Source organism: Sycon ciliatum, chromosome 5 (assembly GCF_964019385.1).
Source record: "Sycon ciliatum chromosome 5, ocSycCili1.1, whole genome shotgun sequence".
NCBI lineage: Eukaryota > Metazoa > Porifera > Calcarea > Leucosolenida > Sycettidae > Sycon > Sycon ciliatum.
Genome location: NC_088647.1, coordinates 38,498,121 through 38,515,275, shown reverse-complemented (window position 1 = coordinate 38,515,275; position 17,155 = coordinate 38,498,121). Strand labels below are relative to the sequence as shown.

At 46.9% G+C, this 17,155-nt stretch overlaps 1 long non-coding RNA gene across 1 annotated transcript; it reads right to left on the bottom strand.

Moving 5' to 3' along the window:
- Positions 1–11,448: 11,448 nt before the first annotated feature.
- Positions 11,449–13,649, bottom strand: LOC135818613 (uncharacterized). The gene is made up of 3 exons (XR_010553724.1): positions 13,084–13,649; positions 12,794–12,975; positions 11,449–11,912 (listed from the first exon to the last, which is right to left on the bottom strand). It is a non-coding gene; the product is annotated as an uncharacterized LOC135818613 (long non-coding RNA).
- Between the last annotated feature and the right edge of the window lie 3,506 nt (positions 13,650–17,155).

The following is a 17,155-nucleotide window of genomic DNA, read 5'->3' as shown; positions in this document are numbered from 1 at the left end:
GCGTGTACCCTTTCTCGAAATGACGTTTAGCTACAGCCAAACGCACATCATCACCCACTTTGAATTTTGCTGGTGATTGCTTCGAGTGTGCGTCTGCATCTTTTGGTTTTCCATCAAGAGAAGCTTTCGTGGGACTCATGCCGATACTGCGATGTTTCGAGCTGTTGTACTTGACCATAAGCTGAGGAAGGACGTCAAGATACTGTGTCGTAGCTTTCTCCGTGAAATGGCGCCACATTCTGCCTTTCAGTGTTCTATTGAAGCGTTCCACCACCACGGCTTTTCCTTCGTTGTGGGTGCTGTACATGATGATGTTGTGATCCTTGACCCATTGCTTCATTGTTGCATTGTAGAACTCCTTGCCTTCGTCTACCCATAGTTTTTGTGGTACCCTGTTCGATGTTTTCAGGATCAGGTCGAATGCATCCCTGACAGCAGAGCCAGTTTTGGTTTTCAGGGGTACTGCCCAGGCATAGCGACTGTACAGATCGATGACGGTCAGCAGGAATTTGTAGTTCTTGTTGCTTCGGGCAAACCGTTGCATATCCACTAGATCGGCACTCCAGATGTGATCCACAGACCTGCTCTTCACCTTGCGTCTTTTGAAATGCACTCGTCTGGGTTTGTGCAATTCGTTAGCCAGTTGCGTGTGGAATGGTGTGGACTGCGACTTCTTCTTCTGTCTTCCATCATGAAGTGCTTTTTGCACTTTCGTATCCCACAAGGCTCCACCACCTCGCAAGACACCTAAACTGAGAACCAGTTGATCGTTTTCCAGCTTTTCATCCTCATCGAAGACTCTTCGGAAAGTTCGAAGTGCTTCATCCAGACCATATTTGGAAAATAGCTTTCCCATCAATATGGCATACCATCCACATACTGCTGTGCTTCTGTCTTGAACGGCTTGGGTGTTGGTGATGATCTTACAGTCTGCATAGGCTTCTTTAAAGAAATCGCACAGTGCAGGTTCAGTGTAATCTTGCTCCATAGTGTATAGACTGCGTCCGAAACTGTCAAAAACCAGGATCACGTTTTGCTCGCGACACACGGTCAACCAATGATGTCCACCTTCCGGTGCATCGTACACCGGTAGAACGTTGTCGGTGTTGACGATACAAAAGTCTCCATTGTTCAAGGGTGGCAAGAGGTCGTAACTCGTGCAGCCCACGAACCCTCCAACACCATTCAATCTTCCTTTGATGTCGGCACTGCTGAGAGGGTAGTCCATTCTTGATCATAGCCTGAAAATTTTCGCGCACATGATCACATTGAACGTCCACTCAGGATATCCTTGATGATACGAGTGATCCTGCTTTTATCCTTCAGAACCTCTTGAATGAATGATGCATCGTCCACCATCACCTTTTGTGCTCTGATCATGAAATGCTCGGGATGGATCAATTTTGCTTCAGTTGTTCTACCATACGTAGAAGTCATATCGTTGAGATCTTGAAACTTGAGCTGCGATCCTGGTACAGCTAGCACTAGGGTGGCTAGTTCATGAATCTTTCGTTCTGATCGAAGGAATCCATCGACATGTTTGTGGATTCCCACCGCACCCGCTATGGTTGCAAATGGGTACCTGGACATGTAGATGCGATTCGTCTCGTTGACCAGAGTAGTGTAGTCGTTCATCGTCTGCGTCTTCAGGGCATCCGCAGCCGCTTCCACCCGACTCCTGAACCTCAGTCGATCTTCATCGTAGAGTTGCAGCAGTTGTGATCGGCTTGTGAAATAGTTGCTCTTCAAAAAGGTTGCCGGTATATTTGTATGTCGGAGGAAACTGTCCAGGATTTGTAGGATCCATCGGTCAAATTCGTGGTCTTGTAATAGATTGAAAGGCACTGATGTTAAAGGTGCCTTTCTCTTCTTCCTGACATCTGCAACGGAATCGCGAACTTGATCGGTAGTGGAATCATAGTTGAGTATGTTGGATGCAATCACATTTCTCACAGACGGGTAACTGATGTGATCGGGATTGTTTTTGAAGTGGGTGTCATATAGACGCTTTACTCGCGGATCAGCTTGCAGTTCCAACAGGGTGGAGGTGCTCAAACTGTGATCTGGCACTTGGGAAAGAACTTTCTTGACGCTTTTCAAGTAGGTATTGTAGTTATTACCTCCTTTTTGCCGCATGAGTGGTGGTATACCGAGAACTTCCCACGAATTTACTCTCTTCTTGAGGATGTGTTGAGGATGTTTCGACATAAACTGCAAGGTTTGCAACCTTTTACGCTTGGGTATCGAGAAGGATCCCTTTCTGGACCCCACCCTCTGTATACTGCTCGGTAGCCCATTTGAGAATTTCACCGTAAGATGCTCCATTCTTATTCATTATTGGAATTTTTTTTCAATGTTTCGGCTAACTTTTCGGCTAACTTTTCGGCTAACTTTTCGGCTAACTTTTCGGCTAACTTTTCGGCTAACTTTTCGGCTAACTTTTCGGCTAAACACGCACATCAACGAGGTTTTTATTCAAAAGTCACCTTTAATGCAGTGTCTTCGCAATACGTGTAGTACTGATTAGAAGAGCAATCAATGGTTAGGATAGGTCTGCGACACACCGCCAATAACTTCTCATACAATCTAAAGATAATGGATGACTTCGTGCACAGACCACCAAACAGAGTATTGAGATAACGCTTGATATTGCTTTTATCAGTGAAGCGAAATAGATACATAAAGTTTGCATTGATCTTCATGTCCTTAATGTTATCAAAGCTCTGAGAGAGAAAGAACACGTTCAACTTATGATGATGACTGTACATGGTGAAGAACTTGTAGAGACACTCTCTTTGACTGCCGTGCTTCAAACCCATCACTCTGATGTCATCAATGATCACATAGGTGTTAGGCTGGAGATCCATGTCTTCGATACACTCGGGCATGGTGCTGTAATGCTTGAAGGATTTGAGGCTTGGGAGACGATACTGATCGGCCGGCGTGTTGGAGATGACAACTATACGCTCAGGTTGCACACGTTTCAGGAGCTTGATGAGAAAGTAGGATTTACCCATGTTGCTCTGTCCCAGAAACAATACGTTTTGACCCCAGGATTTCAGAGCAGGAATGATTTCCGTGAACCAATCCTTAGACTCGAACTGAAGACCAGGAATGTGCAGCCCGTGTCGAGCAGTGGCCGTGGTCGGAACATCGTTGTTCCTTACGGGACTAGTCTTTTTCTTCCTCCCGATTTCCTGTCCAAGGAGCGAGATAAAGTCCATGATCAGATGTTGTAGGATGGACCGATGTGAGCGGAACTCATAGAAGACGGTCCTGCACTGTTAATGTTCTGTCGAATTTTTTGAGCAAATGGAGTTTCAGGACGGGTTAGGGATCTACGAGGTGCAGACAGGAACGATGAAGCTTCGTCGAGGGCACGATGTCCTAGTTTTTTGAACAATACCCTTCCTTGTTTCTTTATTCCTCGTGCCCTGCGGCCTTTGGAGCGAACTTGACGAGCTGGTTTCTTGGTTTTTCGAGATGCTCGTTGACGAATCTTCTTCGGTGCATGCCGACGACGACGACTTTTAGTGCGCTTCATGGCACCTGCTGAGCTTCCCTTCCTTACTCCTCTGCCGAATATTTTATCCATTACGTTGTCACCCAGTGATGCCATGGTACCCATGGCCAAGGGAGCAGCCAGGTTCGTCAGGAGTGGTATGGCCTTGGCGGCTAATCCTGGTGGAATGGCTAGACCTCCTCGGTGCATGGCAGGGTTGTAAGCTGTTTTCATTTGCGTTTCCACAATGTCTCCGGACTCTCCTCTCCCCAAAAGCATGGGAAGAAGTGTCATTCCTGCCATGGCAGCCAGGGGTCCAAGTCCACCGCGTTGCATTGCATCTTGTTTTGTCGTGGGTTCCGCCATCTGCTTTTCCATCTCATCCGGTCCAGCACCGATTAGGTTTTTCCAGAAGCTCTTTTTCCAGAAGAATCCACCGTGTTGTCGACTCGATGTTTTCAAATCACCACCGTAGACACGATGTCTGGTCTCCAGGTCACCACCTTCCATGATGCCCTTTTACTACTAGGTCGGAATTAATTCATACAACTTCGGCTTTGATACCTTCATCTTTGCTCATGGTGTACAAGTACTTGTCCATGCAGAGAAGGTTGACTTTGATCGAGGCGCCATTTTCGCTAGGTCTCCTCACGGGGGCGTTTGTCACGTCGCTAAATTGATAGTCGATGGACAGATTTCCTCTCGATCTTGGATTGTCTGTGGTCCGATCCAGATTCAAGTTGATAGGCACCATAAAGTAGTGATTGCAGTAATCTGCAGCGGTGATGGGGATTTGCGTTCCATACGTCTTGCCGAAAAAGTCTTGAACCAGATTGTAGCCACGCAGGTAGGAGGATTTGTTGTAATCGTAGAAGTATTGCCCTTCAGTATTACGACTCACATCCCACTGGAACTTGAGCGGGTTGTCAAAGAGCGTCTGGTCGTTGACAGTGACACGAAGTTGACTGAGATTTGCATGAATCATGGCCAGTCTGTTCGAAGAATGCGATGCTTGACCTCCAGCCAATGCTGGCTGTGTACCATGAGTCAAATCTGTGAAGAACAGGATCATCCTGCGTGGAATGTCCGCATTGTGAAGCAGTTCCAGTGTACCAGCATCATCTGAAATGCTCTTTTGTATGAGACGAGGGCACCACGTGTGGAAATAGAGTTGTTTGGGAAGGCGTACACGATCGGTGAGATTGGGTTCCATGCGATAGGTAGTGTACACAAAGTCCAATTGGAGTAGATCGATTTCAATATCACCGACGCTCAGAGCACTGTTGGCACCACCGCCTTGATCGCTAAGCATGATGTATCTGGAAAGCTCGGATTGTGGCAGATCAAAGCGAAGCTTCACCTGTGTACCCGGGGGTAACCAAGCATCGTCCTGATTGAAAAACGGTAGGAAGGGTCTCAGCTTGTACTGAAACCGTCCAACAGCTGCACGAAGTGCATTTTCCTGAACCGTGTTGGAGAAGCCTTCGTTGGTGACAAGCTCGACGGTGGGTGCACGCCTGAGTGTGAAATCATCGACGAAATCCGGTGCTTGTGCTGCATTAGCGTTTGCAGCGTTTGTTTCGAAGGCATAGCCATGCTTACGCTTCACACCAAGTTGATAGGGCGATAAATCCACACCTCTCAATGCTCTTTGCGGATCCAGTTTCTGTAGACCGTAGAGATCCGAGTCCACGTACTGAAGGCGTTCGCTGCTGCTTTCCATTAGACTGAGGATATGCTGAACCATTTGCATGTCGGCAACTTTACTCGATTGCGTGACCTCTGTTCCGTTGATCTCCACTCGAATGTTCTTGAACCACGAAAAGGCTGGTGACGTGGTGCACACCCATCGCGTGTAGTCTCCAGGCTGGTTATTGAGATTGTTTTTGACACTATAGCGCATTTTCACGATGAAATAGCTCTCCCCCAGAGCAATGAAATTCGGCGACGAGATGTCTAGTTCATTGTTCAGGGATGGTGGTGATCGATCTGCTGTGGAAAAGAGTCGTACTCCGCGTCTACCCTCAAGCAACGAGAGTTTCTTCTCCGTCCTGTCGAGGATGTTCTTCTGAACGATCTTCGTGTTGGTCAGGAGTCCCGTGAAGGACTCCGGAGCTTGTGGTGAGTATATCTCCTGTGCCATTCTTGCGAGTCACATTATAATAGGGGTGAATTTTTTTCAAAGATCCAATATCCAGTGTCTTGCGAAAGTCGTTCATCATCGATATCAATCGTTGATGCTCCTCGTTAGTGAGCTTCCCATCTTCAAGAGTAATGCCCAATTCCAACATGAACGAGTCTTCAGCTCTCTCCATCTGCTGCAGTTGTTCGATACACGTGATAAGTTGACGTTTGGTGTCGAGAACGTGTTTACCAATGCATGCCATGATCACGCCGATAATCGTGCTACTGATGGCGATGATTCGAATGCGATGTTCTCCAGATACGGCACCACTCCCTTGAAGAATGTTGAGAATGGTTTGAATGAGTATGAGAAAGGATAAGATTGCAGTGTTGTAAATCACGTACTTCTCCCGGCAACGCACCTTTTCGCTCTCCAATTTCTTTCGTTTTGCTATATCCTCCACCATGTCACGCACGTGACGGACACGAACATCTGGAAGATCCATCTAAGTAGTTGTGTTGGTGATCCGAAGATCAAGGTAGACGGGATATCCGGAAGTAATGTGTTCACCGGTGTTGAATTTCAACCAGAACGAAATGCTAGTCACGTTTTCGTGTGGAAGCAGCAGTCGTTTGTCTTCTTTCCCGAACACGTAGTTATTCAAACCGTTGAGGGTTTGAATAAGAAAAGTCTTCAGCACCCTCGAATCAGTATTGTCTTCGTACTCCACAGCAGGTCCAATGAGGTCGGTGTAGAGCAGGACAAGTCTTCTGCCTTTCGTCAGATCCACAGCGAACGGGAACGTGTGAGATCCCTCGATCGTGTATGGCTTGAGAATAGTGCCCACACCCAGCACCAATGCGGGTGAGTCCTTCTTCAACAAGCACCGTTTATTCCTGGGTACCGAGACACTTATACGGCTGGTGTGACGAGAGTAGGAAAACACAATGTCTCCGTGTCCTGCTCGTTTCAGAGTGGCATTGATAATAGACGCCAAATCGTCTACATCGCTGTATGTTCCCGTCTTGATGGAAAGTCTATCCTCTTCTTCTTCTTCTTCTTCTACACCATGTACCACATAGAGTTTGTTCGTTGCCTCGTCTATGTTCTCAAAGTGTACTTCAAACTGAGCCGATTCAACATGCAGGACTTTATCACGCGTATCGAGCTCCTTCACATTTAGAGTAAAGTTCGGTTTGTGCAATCCCCTGCTCACGCCCGACGTGTTGTTCGCCACTGTCAATATCACAGACATTCTGGTGTTGTGATGACACTCACTATAGATAGGTTTTATTTTTCATTTTCATCTCAAGAATGTAGTGTAGCATGTGTGCTATATATTATGTACAATCAAAGTAGCACTTTCATATATCGTAGTGTGCCATGAGTTCTGTGTGGATACGCTGGATTGTATGAGAAGATAAACTCTCTGCAAAGTGCAAATGACAGAACAACTTTGATGAAGTGCCGTTGAAGAATTGAGTACCACCAATGCTATAATTGCAATCTTCGATTCCATTGGTCCTGGAAAATGGGACAGTGTCTAAGTTGGAATGTATCAAAATGGAGTTTACGTATAGAGTGAATAGGCCTTCTGAATTCCGAGCGTAACTTATGACACACTTTGTACCCAAGAGATCCGTCATGCTCGACACAGGTTTATCCAAAGCCGCCGATAATTGGCTGACTACAGACGAAACGGGTATGTTGAATGATGAATGGCCGGGACGCGTGAAGTAGTTGCCACTTATGTGGGTGGCAGTGAACAACACGTACAAACTATCCAAGCTGAAATTTCCGACAGTATCGATATCGAATGCCTTCAATGACATGTTTCTAGGGTCAGGTGCGTCCACTTGAATTACTTGGAACATTGCAAAAGACATGTTGTCGTGAAACAGATTGACGAATCGTTCTCTAATGGAAACTTGGCTGGGTTGTGTAATGTTGAGGTAGAAGTGATCGTCTCGGAACATGTCGATGCTGTTCACGTTGATTCTCTTGTCCTTCATGTCAACGATATTTCCCCCTCTGTATCTGTTTCTGCTCACCCTGGTGACGGATTCAAATCTGCTAGGATGAGAGTATATGTAGAGGTAGGCGTTTCTCCGAATGAGAGGTAGTAGATGAAACGGATTGGATAGGTTCTGATTTGATTGCGGACCCATGGGACCTCTGGTTCCTGGAGGACCTATGGGGCCGATGATTCCTTGGAGACCCACGGGACCTCTGTTTCCTGGAGGACCGGTTGGACCGATGGTTCCTTGGGGACCCATGGGACCTGTGGTTCCTTGATCACCTTGCACACCACGTTCACCTTGTCGGCCGTCTTGCCCATCTTCTCCTCTAGGTCCAATCTCACCTTCAGGCCCGACCAATCCACGTTCTCCACGTGGTCCAACTTCACCTCTGGGACCTTCTGGACCAGGTATTCCTTGATCACCTTTTTGACCGCGTTCACCACCTTGCCCATCAGCTCCTCTAGGTCCAGTCTCACCTTCAGGACCGATCAATCCACGTTCTCCACGTGGACCAGCTTCACCTCTTGATCCATGAAGCCGACCAAACGCCATCCATTTCAAGCTGAATTTCTTGTACACGATGAGCGTGGTTGCATCGAGATAGAAGTCACCATTTCTCCCTACAGAGTTCAGTGGCATGACACCTCCGCTAAGCCATCCCAATCCCCGATCACCACGAGGTCCTTTCATCTTGCGCACAGTATCCATACCAGTTTGCAATCTCGATGATGCTTGTTGGATTTCGTTCCTCACCCATCCAGCAGGGACAGCACATGACGAAGAGTTACTATAGTCAAACGTTACATTACAGATGGAGTGCTGATTCATGTCGAGGTTAGCATCCATGGTCACGGATCCATCTGTTTTCACGTGCAGCTCATCAGCTGCTATGGCTTGATCTGTGTAGCGCGTAGATCTGTTTTCCACATCTTCCACTTTGCTCTCATCGGCTTTCTCCTCCTTCAGTTTCTCCACATCATGAACCAAGGTGTTTTCGGTGTCATCGTTCCCCACAACTGATTGTATTTCGGTAATATCATTCTGCATGCTTTGCATGTGCTTGAGGGAAGTCTCCTCCCCATCACTCCTATGGAAATGCGTAGCCCAGTACGCCATCTTCACACACACACACACACACACACACACACTGTTCTAATTATGATAGGAAATATTTTCTTTCTCAAATAAATCATTATGATACTCATGTGTGCTAGTGGTAATCTAATGAAGCGATGATATGTTAGCAAGAGAGAGAGAGAGAGAGAGAGAGTGAGAGAGCATGAAAAAAAAAAAAAAAAAAAAAAAAAAAAAAAGGGTTAGGATATAAAGTCTTTCTGATCAATCAATGTGGTAAGATAGACTAAGCATTTAGCAGATTCAAGTCCAGTGAATTGTCCGGTAGGGTGTCAGGGAGAGACGCTGCCGCCGCCACCGTTGTGTCAAACGCAATGTCAGCAGTCACGTTGTCAGCAGTGCTCCACTTCTTGAGGAATGCAATCACCAGTCGAGTCAATTCAGCCTCGGGAAGGTCTTGCACGGTGTCGTGATCCCTTTCACAAAGCCGTGAGTCTACAAACATCAGGGGGATTGCCGAAAGCCATGCCTTGAATTCGCACTTCTCCCTGTTGAAAGATATAGTGGAAGGATGCAGATAGAGCTGACACTCTTCGTTCATCGGGAAGTTGGGCACACCCTTGGTTGGCTTGAGATACAAAGCAGTCACACTCTTCCCTTGGTACATTGCAGGGAAGATGTTACTCCGTATCCTGTTGATATGTGGAGATCTCACGGCACGTCTCAAAGGTGTTGAGGTCTTCAGGAAGAATTGAATGAGATCGTCTTGTGAAGCCTGGACGTACAGCTTAAGTTGACCAAAGCGTCCTTCACATACCGTGCCATTGACAAGCATGCCCGGTAAATCACCGCGCGTATAGTAGAAATCGGTGCCAGGAGCAACATGATAGTCGTGGGCGGTCTTGCTGTACATTGCTTGAACACACTCTGCTGCGCCATCCGTAATAATGGTGGCGACACCTGGTAGTATGGTAGGACGAGGAGATGGCATCTTGATCTTAGGCAGAGGCTCCAGATTCGGATTACGGCTAGCACGTCGCTTGTAGAGACCGGGTTTCTTTATCGTCTTGATAGCGAACGGGTCAATACCCAAACAGTCCACAACATCTTCACCAGCAACAACAGCATCAGTGGCCATCATGATATCAGTCACGAGAGATCCAGTGAGATCCAGAGGGAGAGAGAGAGAAGGCTTGAGCAACGAAACAACAAAGGCAGTTGTGAGTGAATGGAGGACTGTGCTTGCACATATATACCCTTTTGACCGCCGCCGAGTTTGAAATAACATCCTATGGGAGGTGACGACCTTGGAGAACACGGTGAAATTGTTCAAGAATCAACCAATCAGAGGACACGGTGAGCAGATGATAAGATTTAACCAATCACAGCACGACTTGCACTTGACCTGTCGGAACATGTCTCGGTCATGACTGAACGTGTCTCGACCATGTCTCAGAACAGGTTCCCGAGAGTGTAAATCTCCAACGCATTGCTAACATCGATGACGTACTGCAGTCTTGGTAAATTGATAGAGTATGTTGGCAAGATCAGGTGGGAGAGAGGTCACGTGATCTACTAAATAATCCAGACTGTAGTCATGCCAACAATAGGCATCTATTAGAAGATGCATCATGGACAGGTCTGCAGGTGACATCAAGGACAAATTAACTTTCAGAGTGTTCAGCTGTCTAGCGGACAGAGGACCCTTGATGTGTTCCATGAGATGTAGAAGAAACATCAGTGGAAAACATGATGGAAGAGGTTGTGTAATGCGGCTGCTTCTCAACCATGATACATTACTGCGCGGTAAAGAAGATCGCAGTGTGCGCACTGCATCATGATCCTCATGAAGTATACACGATAATGCTATTGCATAGTTCATGCTTTTATAGCTGCTGGACTTCTTCATTGCTTGCAGTGCCTCTTGAACAGGGTGAAACTGTGCATGCGGTAAAGTGAAGTCGATCTTGTTGAGAAAATGTACAAGATGACGATTCACACCTTGAATGCGATCGGAATCCGTGTAGGTCTTTATGCTAGTACAACGCTCTCTCCACTTTACCTCGGGCATGTAAATGTCAGCCATTACCAATCCACACTGAGAACAAACTCTATGACCAGCATGCTCAACTTGTTCTTCACGATGATAACACACTTCTTCACTTTCCTCTATCTCCTTCTTCTTCTTCTTCTTCTTTTCCTCCAGCACACATTGCTTCTTTGAACGTACATAAGCATACAGGATCTCAAATTCAGAATCCATTTTCACTGCACCACAACAACTTGAAACTGACTGGATCATCATTCAAGAACACACCTTTTATACTTACATAATGATGACACCATATTACTTTATTGTTTAGGGTAGAGCATAACACCCCAATACATATTTTCAATAATACCCCCTTTTTTTTGAGGTAGGGGCACCCCCTGGCACATATTTTTATCCGCAAAAAAAACCGGGCCAAAAATAATTTTCACCGCAAAAATGGGGTACTATTAGTACCCCATTTTTCAATAATACCCCATTTTTTGGGACCCGGGCGCCCCCTGGCCCAGAACCCGCTCGTACATTGCTACTCACACACACACATCCTTGAACCTTGAACTTGCCCATTGCCAGAGGCAATGGTAGAGAAAGGACTAATATGGCGGCAACCGGCAGAAAGGTTCGTGGCACACAATACACACACGCACATACTGTACACACACACACACACATGCACACACATGCAGTACACACAAACATGCTGTACACACACACCTTGACTTTGCCCATTGCGTAGCAATGATAGCGCATTGCTATTTCTCCAGTCCACGACAGAACAACTGATGACGTTTCAGGTCGCCGCTTCGACGGAACATGCGGCCGCAGGCGCACCCCGTAGCAAGCAGCAGAGGGTGCCTTGGGTGGTCGACGGGCAATGGTACGCCACTCCGGACGGTTCTGGGCTGCACCGTACCATCAACATGTTGGTACCGGTGGCTCAACCGACGAAACGTCATCCATAATGATGTCCTCCACCTCTTGCGTGGACCATGCGCGGGGCGCGGGCAGGCAGTTCACCGAAGAGAACACACTTGGGCAACCGGTAATCTTCCATCCGTGTCACGTGTCCAAGCCAGCACAAACGCCGTTCCCGTACGATGTGACCAATGTCCTCAGGCACTCCAAGGGTCTTTGCAAGGGCTGAGGACGCACACACACACACACACACACACACACACACACACACACACACACACACACACACACACACACACACACACACACACACACACACACACATACACACAAACACACACACACTTGTACTTGTTGCTCACTGCCAAAACTGGGTCACGTGGGTCTCCCCGGAAGAGGGGAGAGAGACTCAAAAGGAATCTTGGAAAGATGACTCCATTGCCTATTGAACCGCCCAATGGCTGAAACCCCCTGAAATCCCCAAAACCCTGGGTGGACTTGAAAATGCTCCCACTTATGGGCTCACCACACCTCAGTAAGTGGGCGAAGACAAGGTGCAGAAAAAGGATTGACGGCATCAGGGTATCCGTCCCGTGATCCAACTGCAGTTACCCCTGCCCCCAGTGAAGGTAATACTTGCTACTAGTGTGGGTGGCTAAATCAGAGTGGATCTGATATAAGCTTCACTAGCACCATTGATTACACAAGAGTTAATCTAGCCAGAAGTAGTCCATGGTTAACAGGCATATATACTTCAACTAGAAAGTATATGAACCCTGAAAAGGTGGCAGATACAACATTACACCCTCAAGCAGCCGAGCCCATTGGCAACAGAACCAACACAATCAGGCATAAGTGTACCCACCAACCAGACTAGCTGGCACACACACACACACACACACACACAACACACAAACACACACACAACTCACACACACACACACACACACGCATACACCAGGTAATCGGAGCGTGTGGAGTGCCACTAACTGGAAAAATGAAGACGGAATACTAATCAGGATGTTACATGTATGTTTGAGTAAAACTTTTATTTTATCTTGTTTCAAATTTCTTCCACACAATCAACTTACATGACATGTACTTACTTCCCATCATCTCAGTTTTCTTTTCTATCCATCCATCTGTACTCCATGTCACTCCGTATCACTGTTGTAGAAATATTCCTCCAGGTGTGTACTAGTCTCCACAGCCATGTGATGACACTTTGGGACACGTCCCTAACACCATAGCACTCTCCAGTTGGTAGTTTTACATTTGCCCACATTATCTGTGACCACAACACGAAATGCATAGCGCCAATCGATGGATGAAGTATTCATTGAAGACAGAGAGAGTTTGTAAATACACGTGTCTTTCCACTTTTTCAGCAGCTTACCGTCTTGAGGTCACATCCTATACGAGATGTCTCATGCTGGCTTGCACCTTGGCTCTGTTGACTTTGGATGCGCCATCGCAGGAAACATTCTACACTACAGGAGCTGCTAATGCAGAGCGTTTTTACACGCTCGATCCCGGCGCTCCGCCTCGTTGCGCCGTTGGTGACACTGACCACGGTCACAAGAGATGTCTCAGTAAGGTAACGAGCACCACAACACTGTCGTCGTGTCGAGATCAATGAGAAAGAGAAAACACTGAAAACAACAAAAGAAGAATCAAACTCAAAGTCCAGTACATCTATGCGACTTGCATGTATTGCCACTGGCAACTGGTTCGGTGGAGAGGACGATTTCTTTTGCGATTTTTAGTGCGCGCAGTGTGCGTGGACCGTTCTTATGCAGTATGCGCATCGAAGGCACCGTGACCATGGTGATGTTGGACGTCCTGTATTTTTCCGTGGCGCTTGATCATGTTTATCTCCAGCGCACTCGAGCTTGGACTGTCGCCCAGTGTCGGTGCCCGGCGCCGGCGGTGGATTCACTCGTTGACTAGTCAGTGTTGTCACGGACGTGAAGCCTTTGCCTTTGGCTTTGGGGCTGGTCCGAGATAGTTTTTTTTGTTTTCTGTCTTGGATTCCTGCAATCAACCAGTCTGTAGTAAGTTCACTGATAAGAGTGGTAGTCTTCGATCTGCAGGCCACCGCAGAGTTAGGAACTCGTTTCGTTGCACGCTAGCTCATTGACTTCTAGAACCAGTTGAACAATCGCCAAGTAGAAGCCCAGCCACTGTTTGAAACTTTGAACGCGTACTTTGTAAGTGTAGCTAACGTTCCTTGCGCAGACCATCGCTCACCAATACTTCAATCAGGCATTAGTCGGACTGTCCGTATACGAGTTGAGCGGACACTGCGAGTCTTTTGGACAGTGCTAGCGGATCAAATCGAACTAACTACCTTGAATGAAGTTTAGTCTTCTACATGTCCTGGAGTAGATTCTAGACTCGTTGTTCTTCCTCCACACGCTGTCAAAGTTGATTACCTGTATCAGTATACTGCAGTGTTGAGTGGAGACGAGTGTGAAGGTTAGTACATGGAGCCGGGGACCGACTCATCCATGCAGTGGCGTATGAAGATGTTTTGGTTTGGGGGGCTGACTTGCTGGCAATGACCTTGATGTATGTTGGGCTATGCTAGTACCTATTGTGCGTATGTACCTGTGTACCGGTAATCCTTCTACGGAGATTTGTATTTGTGTAAAAGTATGTGACAACACATCATGATATAGGTGCTGCACTACACTGGACATGTACATAATATGACTGTGTGTGGAGCAATCGTGAAAACCGAGTACTGCACTACTACTGGAATCTGGACAAGAATAATGAAAATGCTGTACATGTAGATGTATATGTATGTTGAACACCAGGGATTGCACACAGCCACCACTGGATATGTAGCTCTGACTGACAGCCTGGCCAAAGTCCAAAGGGAAATTTACCGGAAAGCGTAATACCGGTACATCTGTAATGGTGAAAGAGAGTCGACCATAAAGCAAAACTTACTGGCAAAGGCAGAGAGATACTTGTAAGCTTATGTTAAAGACTTCCCTGATTTTGGCTATTGCAAACAAGAACCTCGTACTCTTGAAGGAATCTTCTCCTGCCAGTGATAAGAAGTACACTCATACCTCGTTTATCCGGGCAGTCCGGGACCTTGCACTGCCCGTAACTTTGAAATGTCCGTAACTCCGAATCATATACATCTTGATGGGGAAAAGGCCATCGATATGGCATATGACGTCAATATTTCTACGAAAAGTGACAAAAGAGTAGTAATATTTCCCCTGAAACTCGCCCAAATAGTGCCCGGTAGACCGAAGTGCCCGTAACTTCGGGGTCCGGATAACCGAGGTATGAGTGTATAGCAATGTAGTATGTTCCACTGATAACTGATTTTCCACAATGACTAATGTGACCCTGGTGAAATCTTTAGGAGGTCATTGAATTATGGCTGCAAGCCTCGATCGGGCTCAGTTTCTAATGAAAATGTTGAAATTTATGACCACCGCCCAAGAGTTTGGTAGTCGTATCTAGAAATCTTCGCTCTCCGAGAACTACTGTGCTTATAACAGTCAGTCACGAAAATCTTTTCTGGAAAGTGACTTTCTTCAGAACGCTGTGGTATAGCAATGAAAAGCACTGACTCCGACTATAGGAAAGTACTCTTGCCTTTCCGATTTCGGAGAAAACTGCCCACGAAAAACAACGTTTCATTAGCTGCTACGATGCAAAAACAACCAAGGGACGATCTAGTGGGTGTGCTTCACGCCGGTGACACGCACATTCTTTTAGATCTGAAAAAGTGGAGACTTATGACTGTAGTGATGTCACTTCTCTGCGGTTGACGTCACAGTATAAGAATTAGCAGAGAAGTAGTGTTCTCTGTCCACCCGGGAATGGGTACGAGGGAGCACGGTGTGGGATAAAAGGAGGTGACGAGTGCAGGGTCGACTTCTTTTGTCTTTGTGCGGAGAGTTGAGTGAGAGTGCCCACCCCAGTGATCATCATGTAATTTCAGAATATATATATCATCGCTTATATTCTTCTAGAGTTGTGTGGATGCATAAGGCCACACGTTTATATTTCTATGTTTCTCGTCACCTGAAAATCGAAAAACGTATGCGAGAGGTGGAAAAAATTAAAATGACCGAAAAATAAAAAAAGTTTATTAGACCTTTGTTGACACTAAAATCCACCAATACACCATGCAAAATAGCATCCATAGTTAACACCTAGTATGTGGTAGGAGCTTCTGTCACAATCTGTGCATGTGCAGCTAGATTGCGCACAAAAAATGGCGACCTCATATCATGTGTCGCGCAGGCCAGGCCACATTATGTCCATGTGCATGAGTGTGCTGGTCCCCACATGCACGGTCAGTGCAGCACATGTTTTTATTTTTCCTCCAGACTCCTGAATCGTATGCGCGCGGGTGACGAGAAACATAGAAATAAAAACGTGTGGCCTAATGGTCTAACGTGTTGGGAGTTTTTTGTTGGACTAAGCAATGGTTTTGTATAGTCATGACCACGGAACTGTGTGCAAAGACGATAAGTTGGGGCGATGTGCGGTGGTGGCACCCACTGGCAATATGGACGTGTTCAATAGTGGTGTACACGTATGAGTGAATGTGCGGATGTGTGCGAAACGAGTGGAGTGCAGGGTGGAGAGAGAAATGATTATGTACATACATGTACATGAATGACTGCAGGGTCAGCCCTGACTACGATTGATCTGAGTGCATGACCACTGACTGATCTGCACTGCATGCATGATCCTCACTTGCGTGTTCATCAAGTTTAGGGCCTTTGGCCCCACATCCACCAAAAGGTTAGGTGAGGGGGGGGGGGGGGCGGCTGGCTCCCCCCTTGCCCCCCCCCCCCCCCCCCCCCGCCCCGATTCCTACACCACTGCCATGATCCGTGGAACGTTTCGTTCGAAACACGATTGTTCTGGTAAATGATTTGTATTCTCTCTTCCCTTTTCTCAGACTCGACAGCGCACTTGTGAACATCACACAGCACTCTGACTCTACTTTGTAACATTCCAAGCAGAGAACTGCGGATGAGCAGTGACGGCGAAAAGTCACCAAGTCGTCGCCAGTTTCAATCCCGCATCAAGACTCAACACACGCTGGTGTGAGTTAGCGCACCCTTCACTTCAGCTGATCACCGCAGCTTAGCGAAAGCTGACGCCGCAGTTCTGTTGGACCGACAGCAGGGTGGCCGACAAAAGCTACTGGACACTGGCGTTCGCATGCACAGTATCTTCACTGTTGCCGAGGTGCTGGCTGTACTGCAGAGCAATGGACGTATTTCTGACGCCCAAGTATACTCTGTCAAGCAATTTGTCAAGGACAATCAATTTTAGTCGTACGTTCCTGTTCTGTTTTGCTGATACCCGTACGCTGCTGGTGCGGGTTATCTACAGGTTACGTGAGTGATGTCATCACATGTGCTTTTGTATGGAGTGCATGATGTCATCCCATGTGCTTTTGTATGGAGTGCATGATG